Source organism: Fukomys damarensis, unplaced genomic scaffold (assembly GCF_012274545.1).
Source record: "Fukomys damarensis isolate Sample0158 unplaced genomic scaffold, DMR_v1.0_HiC HiC_scaffold_9, whole genome shotgun sequence".
In the NCBI taxonomy this organism is placed as follows: Eukaryota; Metazoa; Chordata; class Mammalia; order Rodentia; family Bathyergidae; genus Fukomys; species Fukomys damarensis.
In genome coordinates, this window is record NW_022900921.1 from 28,588,340 (window position 1) to 28,598,618 (window position 10,279).

The 10,279-nt window shown below is 38.4% G+C and overlaps 2 pseudogenes; one reads left to right on the plus strand and one right to left on the minus strand.

Moving 5' to 3' along the window:
* LOC117285362 overlaps positions 1–4,165 on the plus strand; it is an 8,592-nt pseudogene extending 4,427 nt beyond the window's left edge.
* A 3,753-nt stretch (positions 4,166–7,918) lies between these two features.
* Positions 7,919–9,062, minus strand: LOC104860798 (annotated as a pseudogene).
* Positions 9,063–10,279: the final 1,217 nt, after the last annotated feature.

Sequence of the window (10,279 nt, forward strand, 5' to 3'; positions counted from 1 at the left end):
TTAAAAAAAAAAAAAAAAAAAAAAAAAAAAAAAAAAAAAAAAAAAAAAATCTGTAATTCCAAATGTTACTATTCCAAAAGATCAAAATCCCTAAAGCCTAAACCCCCACCACCAAAAATCAAAAGATTACAATCTCAAATATTGAAATCCTGGAAGCCAAAATCTTGAAAACCACAATTGTCCTTGAAAAAAAAAAGGGGGTTATGTAGGAGCAGTAGAAAGCAGAATGCTGGGGAAGGGATTAGTATATTTTCAGTCACATGCCTAAAAGTTCCATCCTGTTAAGTACAATGTATGCTGAGACACATGGTCAAGTATTATCTTGGGCATGTCTATGAGGTATTCTCAGAGGAGATTAATGTCTTGGATCTGGGTGGAGTACGTGGAGAATATCACCCTCAATGTGGGTGGGGCACCATCCAGTAGAACTGGGCTCTCAGAGAACAATTACAGAAAGTGAATTGGTCTCCTAATGGGACGACAGAGTTTTCTTTCACTGTTTTGGACCTCAGTTCCTGGCCTTTGGTTTCTAGGTTTTAATACCAATGGCCCCTAGTCCTCACACTTTTGGTTTTGGACAGAGATTTGCACTGTTGGCTTTCCTACTTCTGAGGTCTTTGGGCTTGGACTAAGCCATGTTACTGGCATCTCAGGTTTTCAGATAGTCTGTTGTAGGACTCATTGGCACCATAATTATGTGAGCTAATTTCTCCAGTAAATTCGCATATATCTACATACATATCTTACTGGTTTTGTGTCTCTGGAGAACCCTAAGATGGATTTGCTGTCAGGGAAACTGAATTTTGTTACTTCTTACAGTATTCCTTTCAGCACAATAGAAAGAATCTGTGAGTTTGTTCTCTTGAAAAAAAGGCTTTGATAACTTCAGTGTTCTTGGATTACTGAATGGTTAAAGATAAAACTTTGAAAACTAATTATCAGTGCTGTGAAAACAATAGTGTTTAGTTTCATTGAGCAGATTTTCTTTTTATAACACTGGGAATCAAACCCAGAGCCTATGCATGCTAGTCAAGAACCCTTCCACTGAACTACACCTCCAGGCTTCACCAGACTTTCAGATGGATAACGTTTACTTAGAAAATTTGTAGACCAAAAGTGCAGTATCTCTAAGATCAAAGAAATGAAAATGCAGGTAAAAAATATGAGAAATTTGCCTAATCAAGTTATTCAGTTTTGTACTATTTTCTGCCCTTTCATCCATAGCACTATATTTTCTTTACAAAAAATATACTTTGTCAGAGAACAGAAGAATTTGACAGGCTTAATACTTTCTGAACCAAAGGTACTTGAAGTATAGAGGTACCCTCAAGTGTAAGAAAACATATTAAATGTGATTAGGGATTTGATCATTGAAGAAGATAGATTTCTTATATTTACCACTGAGCCTAACATTGTAAAGCCAGTACATTCCTGACTACCTAATGGATGGCACTTTCAAAACTTTCCCTAGTACTTTGTTTCTTTAAAAAATCAAATTTGTATAATTCATGCCTTTGTTGGGTCTGAAAATTCTCGAATCTGTCTTCTCCTTTATCTATTAATGACTAGAAAAACAAACACTTTTTAAAGGTTTATTTGAAGATTTGGTGAAGAAAATGAGTTTCAGTTGAATTCCCAAATCCTAATGACAGGTTGGAATTATGTGTGATCAAAACTTCTAAAAGTGAGCCAGGCATGGTGGCGCATGCCTGTAATCCCAGCACTAGGGAGGCTGAGGCAGGAGGATTGCTGTGATTTCCAGATCAGTCTCAACTACATAGTAAGTCCCTGTCTCAAAAAAAACAAAAAACAAAAAACTTCTAAAAGTGAATTTCAAGGTGTTACTGATTGTTTAGCCCAATGAATTTGACAGAAAAGTCACAGGAATATTGGTCATGTAAAATGGCAGTAATAAAAACTTAAGTTTAAATGTGTCATTTGTCTATGTTGGAATTCCTTCCAGCTGATGAAATTCCAGCAGCTTTTAATAAATTAGAGTCAGAACCAGGTGTGTTGGTGCACATCTACAATCCCAGCACTCAGGAGGCCAGCATGGGAGGCTTATGAGTTTAAGGTCATCCTGAGCTACACAGAAAATTCAAAGCCAGCTAGACTACACAGCAAGACTCTATCTCAAAAAATCAAGCAAGCAAACAAACAAACAAAAAAAAAAGAGAGAGAGAGAGAAAAGGAAGAAGGAAAGAAAGAGAGGTATGTTTGTCTCAAAAAGCCAGTGAAGTCACTGACTTGTTTGAAAATAGTTACGTGCCCATTAGAACAAGATAATGCAATGGTACTGCTCTTCCGTAGCCAGTGTTGCTCTGCCAAATTTGTGCTCTTTATGTGAGTGCATGCAGAATGGGGTTCTGTATCCTGAAACAACATGGAAGCATAATGCAGAAGGTAGGAAATTTAATAGGAAATGTTCATGTCACCATATGCTGAATCATAGGACAATTTCAAAAATAGAATGATCACATTGAAAATGAATGTGAAAATATTTTCCAAAGAAAGCCAGGCCTTAAAAAGAAACCTATTCATCTTAATGTGACACTTCAAAATACAGTTAATGATCTTGAAAGTTGGTCAGGACTTACAAACTGCCTTTGTGCATTGGCCCATAATTTAACCCTGTAACACACCTTTTTTATATGTTGGATTTTTATGTTTTGTTCCTTTAGTTTTTTTCCTGCTGTTTTGAATTTTAAGCATTATTTGTGTGTGTGTGTGTGTGTGCGTGTGTGAGTGTGATGCTGGAGATTGAAACCAGGGCCTTGTTAATGTGAGGCAAGCATTCTCTCCCTGAATTGTATACCTCCAGGCTGCATTTTTAATACTTTGTTAGACTGGACAGAATCTTTTAAAAGGTGTTAGAAGAAAAATAATAAATCATTTATAAAGGTAAACCCATTAGAATGACAGCCTTTTCAACACAAATCTTAAAGGCCAGAAGAGCATGGGGTAAATTCTTTTAAGCTCTAAAAAACAACAGCTTTCAACCCAGACTGACGTATACTACAAAACGATCTTTTAAAATTGATGGACAAATAGTCTCTCCAAGACAAAAGCACCTTAAGAAAGGTGACTTGGATCTCAGACCAGACCTCTTCTCATTCCTGCTGCACTGCGGGGTTTCCACGAGCAGCTGGGACGAGAAGTCCCACTAGTAGCCTATGACTTCTGGAACCCTTTGATGCTGGGATTTTGGCGAATCTCCAAGGTGAGATAATAAAGAGGACGTGGAAAACTTCGATGTGACCAACCTGTCCCAGGACATGCTGCGAAGCATGCAGGCCGACAGCTTTTGGTGCATGAGCAAGCTGCTGGACGGGATCGAGGATAACTACACCTTCGCACAGCCAGGGATCCAGAAGAAGGTCATGGCGCTGGAAGAGCTCATCGATGAGCAGGTGGAATACCTGCAGTTCGCCCTCGGGAGGATGAACAGTCTGCTCGTGTAGGAGCGCCCTCTGCACTGCACCGTCCGTCTGCGGGACACCTACCAGCCCGAGCCCAGGGATTTTCCCACTTCCACATCTACGTGTATGCAGCCTTCCTGGGCAAGTGGAGGAGAGAGATCCTGGATGAGGAGGACTTCCAGGGGCTCCTGATGCTGCTGCAGAACCTGCCCACGATCCACTGGGGCAACAAGGAGATGGGCTGCCGCTGGCTGAGGCGTACAGACTCAAGTTTGCGGACGCCCCAAATACACTACCACTGAGAGGCGCTATCTCCCCCGGGACCCGGACACTCATCTCCAATGCAGTCTGATCACTGTGGTCACTGAACCCCGAACCCCGCGGGAACCACTCCTGCTGTACATAGCTCACCCTGCCGCGGCGCGGATCTTCACGTCGCCGTCCACCACCAGTGTCCGCTCCTGTGTCTCGGCCACCGCCAGTATTCTACGCCGCTTGCCCAGCCAGGCCCGGGACAGGTCAGAAAGGTGGTGCAGGGTCGTCCCCACTACAGAAAACCGGATAGGGTGCAGGGTCCCGCTTACATTGTCCCCACACGAACTGATCTCTTACCTCCAGGCCTCCACTGATACTGTTGCATTTTTTTTTCCTTTTTAAATAAGAAAAGCCTACATTTCTTATGCACCCCAGGTGAGGGAGTGTTAGTGTGACTTGGTTCTGTCTGAGCCCAGGTCCGATATGCCTTATGTTTTTGGAAGCCTTCTGGCCCCCTGCCCCGGGCCGATCCCTATGTCAGGGCCGCTGTGGTGACTCTGACTGTGCAGGAGCTCCCGGCTCTGGAAAGGGGCCTGCACCCAAGGGCTGGGGTTTCCCTTTGCTTTCTCCACAGGTATCCATGTGTGCGCGCCCAGTCTCTGTCAGACTGGCCTGGCCTCCGTGTGACCAGGGCACAAGGGTCCCGTGAGAAGGGTCAAGGCGGGAGGGAGAGGAACTTTTCACCTCTTCAAACTCCTTTTCCACGAGAACTCGCTCCAAGACATTATGTGTCAATTGTGTTATGTATATGGGTAAAGTTGTACAAATATATGTTCTCTTTGTAGCAAAAAAAAAAAAGAAAGTCATGACCACCAAACCAGCACTCCAAAATAATTCTCAAAAATATCCTGGAAAGAACAATGGTGCTAACAATGCCAAAAAGTCTAAGGGAATGAATATATCAGATGGTTGAGCAGTTAAGCAGAAGGCGGGCAGCAATGGGAAAATGATGCAATAACAGAAACATGTCAATACCTTTTAGTAATAACTCTTAATGTTAATCTCAGCTCTCCAATCAAAAGACAAATTGAATAAAAAACCAAAACCAATGGTATTCTGTGTATAAGAAATACATTTAATTAAAAAAGAAATCCAAGGCTAAAAAAAGGAGTGAAAATAATATTCCATACAATGGAAGCCCCAAAACAAGCAGGAATAGGTACTTAATTTTCAGACAAAGTGGACTTCAAGCCAAACCTGATCAGAAGAGGCAAAGGATGTCAGTAGGTATTGTTTACAGCACAATTCAACCGGAAGAGATAACGATTATAAATATCTGTGTATTAGGGCTGGGAATTTAGCTCAGTGTTTCTGCCGCCTGCCTTGCAAGCACAAGGGCCTGAGTTTGATCCCTGGTACCAAAAACAAAAACAAAAAACATACATGTTCATTGAATACTGGGACACCAAACTTTATAAAGCAAACACTTCTGGATATAAAAGTTCACATAAATAGCAACATATAGTGGAGGACCTCAATACCTCACTATCAAAAAGAGATCAACCAGACCAAAAAATCAACCAAAATATCAGAGTTGAACCACACTTTCAAACAAATGTACTTAATAGGTATCTATAGTGTTCCACCCAACTACAGAATATACGTTCTTCTCAGTAATACATGGCACTTTCTGTAAAATAGACTACCCACTTCCTCATAAAGCTTAAGTAAATACAAAAGGCTCAAAATTATTCCATGGATATGTTCCGATCACAGCATAATGACACTAGAAGTCAACAGCAAAAGAAACCACAGAAATTACGCAAATGTGACAAAACGAAAGTGTGACGAAATGAGATAGCTTCCAGAATCAAACGGTGTCACTATGGGATACAATGAAAGCAGTCCTAAGCGGAAAGTTTGAAGTTGTGAATGCCTGCAACAGAAAAACAGAGTCTGCCCAAAGAAATAACCTAATGATATATCTCAAAGTCATAGAAAAATAAGAAAATCTAAATCCAAAGCTAGTACGAGGAAGGATATTATAAAGGTCAGAGCAAAAATTAATGAAATTGGGACTAAAAAACCAATAATCAATGAAATGAACAGTTGGTTATTTGAAAGAATAAACAAAATTAATTCATAGCCAAGATCACAAAAAGAGGAAAAGATCCAATACAATTAGAAGTGAAAAGGGTGAAATCAAAATGGGCACTACTAAAATCAAGAATATTAGTAACTACTTAATAAGAGTAATAGAAAACATGCAAATTAAGAAAAGCCCCAGACCTGATAGGTTCACTGCTGATTTTTACAAGAACTTGAGAAGATCTAATGCCAATACTACTTAAATTCTTTAATGAAATTGAAAGGGAAAAGTATTTCCAAAGTCATTCCTGGAAGCTAGCATATCCCTGGTTCCAAAGCCAGATGAGAATCCAACTGAATAGAACTTCAGGCCACTCTCTTTAATGAGCATAGATGCAAAAAATTTAATAAGATACTGGCAAACAGAATGCAACAAATCATCAAAAAGATCATACATCGTGACCAAGGTGTCTTCATTCTAGGATTGCGAGGATGGTTCAACAAACACAAATCAGTAAAAGTAATATGCCATATAAATAGAAACAAGGACAAAATCACATGATTATCTTAAAGGTACAGAAAAAGCTTTTGACAAAATCCAGCATCCATTCCCGATAAAAATACTCTGAAGAAAATATGTATAGAGGATGTTGTTTAAATCTGGTAAGAGCAACTTGTGACAAACTTACTTCTTTTTTTTTTTCCCCCTTGGGGATTGAACTCAGGACTTTGCACTTGTGAGGCAGACAGTGGGACAAACCTACTTCTAGCATCACATTAACATTGGGACAAAGATGTTCAGTATCACCACACCTGTTGAATATAGTACCCAAGGTATTGGCCAGAGTGATCAGGCAAGAGAAAGAAATAAAAGGGATGCACATGGGCCAGGGATTTAGCTCAGTGGTTTTGCACCTGCCTCATAAGTGCAAGGTGCTGAGTTCAATCCTCAGTACCAAAAAAGGAGTGGGTGGGGTGGGGAATACATATAGGAAAGGAAGTCAGATTATCACTATTTATAGATGAGATCATCAGTTACAGCAGACCCAAAAAGTTTCCACCAAAAGACTTCTAGAATGAATAAACAAATTCAGCAATGTAGCAGAATACAATATCAGCACACAAAAATCAATAGCATTCCTGTACACCAGTAATGAATTCACCAAGAAATAAATTAGGAAAACGACACCACTTTCAATAGCATCAAGAAAAGTTAAATACTTAGGAATTAACCTAACCATGAAAATGAGAGACCTCTACAATGAAAACTACAGTACTCAGAAAAAAGAGATCAAGGAGAATAACAGAAAATGGAAAGATATTCTCTTTTCCTTGATAGAAAGAACCAATACTATTAAAATGGCCATACTCTCAAAACTTATATAGATTTATTGCTATTCCAATCAAATATCAATAGCATTCCTCACAGAACTGGAAAAAACAATCCTAAAATTCATATGGAACCAGAAGAAACTCAATAGCAAGAGCAATCCTGGGCAACAGGAACAAAGGAGGAGGCATCACAACCCTGGACTTGAAGTTATATTACAAAGCTACAGTGATAAAAACAGCATGGCACTGGCACCAAAACAGATGTGTGGATCAGTGCAACAGAGTAGAAGGTGGAGAAACAGTCCCAGGCATGTTCAGCTCTCTGATCTTTGAAAATGTGGCAAAATCATACTCTGGAGGAACAGTAGCCTTTTTAGTAAATGGTGCTGGGAAAACTGGGTATCTACATGCATAAGATTGAATCTAGACCCATATTTCCACTATGTACAAAACTAAAAAATGAACAAAAAAATCTCAATATTAAAACAGAATCATGCTGGCCATGGTGGCATGCACCTGTAATCTCAGTACTTGGGAGGCTGAGGCAGGAGGATCACCTCAAGTTCAAGGCCAGCCTGAACTGCATAGTGTAACTCTGTTTAAATAAATAAATAAAACATTTAATATGCTGGTAAATTTTTTCCATCTTTGGAGGAAGTGTTTAATATGCACATTTTATTTAAATACTCCAATATGAAAGATTCATTGCTTTACTTTGAAGGCTTTGTAGTTATCTGCCAAATTTACATGTACAGCTCACCAACACTTCCTTATTACAAATATCAGTATTTCCATTTCATAGTTCTCCAAAGAACTTAAAAGTCTCAAAATTCTGTGTTTTCTTTGGCTTACTTCTCTCTTGATCCCATCCAAGCTTTATTAATGGTTCACTTTGTACCATCATGTCCATCTTCATAAATTTTTTTTAGAATGTTCCATTAATTCCTCACTAAGATCTATTTCAGCATCATATTTTAGTTTTTCTTTTTCTTTGCATTCCTTTTCAACCTGAGTTAAAAACTACCACTGTGTGTTTTCTACTTTCTTTCTTTTTTAATCTTACTGAGTTTATTGGTACTTCTTAAGTATACAGTATGGTTACATTCATCACTGATATCTTGTACCCTTACATGACAGATCATGGTTCTCATTTTTTCCCCATACCCCTGCCCTCTCTTCACCCCTTCCACCCTCCCCCATTTATAAAGACTTTGTTTCTATTTTTTCCTTTTCTAATATTTTTTCTTTTCCCTTATTTCCTTTCCCCTACCCTTCCCACTTCCCCTACACCTTTACCCCCTTTCTTCCTATTTCACATTATCAATTATACAATTTGGATCTTATTTACACTTTTAGTTTTTCATACCAGAGAAACTATTTGATGTTTACACATGTGTGTCTTATTTATCTCATTTAAGAGTATGGCCTCAGTATGCATCCATTTTCCTAGGAATGACTCTAGTTTCTCATTCTTTATGCTGAGTAGTACTCCATTTTATAGAAAAACCACATCTTCTTTATCCAGTCTCCAACTGATGGGCAATTGGACTGTTTCCAAGTTTTAGCTATTACAAACTGTGCCACTATAAACAGGTGTGCATATATCACTTCCACTTTCTTTCTTTATCAGTCTTATTTTTTTCTGAGCTGCCTCCCACAAAAATGGGTTTCAAGAGATGGTTCACAATCATGGTGTAATTCTTCCCATTTATATTATTTGCGAAAAGATCAAATGACCTCTCCATGAAACGCAGCTGCACATTTTCAGCAATAACTTGAACTCCAGTTAAGATAATGTAGATGTTCACCAACTTATCTGACTGATCACATCCATAAATACTGATTTTTCACTATCTGTCCTGTTGTAATGGGAACAACCACAGCAGTTGGTAATTCATTGTCAAGAAGTTCTGGTTTCTTTTGTGATGTTCGTTGCATTTTATTCTTTATTACTGTCTCAATCTTGGATTTTTCAGCTATCAGGACAATAATAGGTAAGACTCAGGGCCAGAGATTTAGCTCAGCACCATGCTTACTTGAAAAGCTCAAGGTTTTGAGTTTGATCTCTGGTACCCCCCAAAAAAGTTAAGAATCAACAAATGCAACTATATCAAATTAAAATCTGAACAGCAAATGAAACAACCAACACAATAAATAGACAACCTACAGAATGGGAAAAAATTGTCAGCTACAGAGGATTAATATCTAAACTATATAAAAATCTCAAACACTCAATCAAAAAAATGGGAGGGCAGCAATTTAGCTCAGTGGTGCCGCCACCTGCCTTGCAAGCACAAGGTCCCTAGTTTGGTCCCCAGCACCACAAAAATAAATAAATAAAAAAGAGGGGGACTGAAATGAATAGAAACTTCTCAGAAGTACAAAAGGCCAACAAATACATGAAAAATTTTTCGACATCATTGGCCATTAGAGAAATGCAAATTAAAATAACACTGAAATACCATCTTACTCCAGAAAGGATGGCTATCATCAATAAATCAAATAATAACAAATGCTGGAGAGGATGTGGAGAAAAGGAACATGTCTATATTGTTGATAGGAATATAAACTACTATGGGGGATGGGATAAAGTAAAATTTTAAAAAACTGAATACAACCACTATGGAAGTCCATGGGGGAGATTCCTTAGAAAACTAAAAATAGAAATTCCACTGGACCCCGCTATTCTCCTTCTAGGTAAAGTGAGATAAATCAAACACACAAGCTTAAATATCTCACAGTTACTTTCTTTCAGGAAACCCAAAGTATAAATAAATTAAATAGCAAAAGAAAAGATAAACAACAGGATACAGGGAGATAGATCTTTTGTAAAATTGAAGGGGTCAAAAGATTGAGGGAGGGTGAGGAAGGGGAAAGGTAGGGGGTGAAAAAATAACTAAGATGTGTTACGTACATATACTAACTCCCCACAGTGAATGAAATCATTACGTACTGAAAACAGGTACTAATAAAAATTGCTTAAGTTGTAAGTATGCAAGTCATGTTGTAAAGACATAAAGAATTGATGGCAAGTCAGATGATAGTAGAAGAAAATTACTTTCCAGGGCATACCTTCCATATAGAAGAAATCTGTTTGCATGATCCCAAAATCATCTCGTGATGAATTTCTCAGAACTGTTTTTGTCATTAAGTGACATGATCTTTTTTTTTTTTTTTTTTTTTTT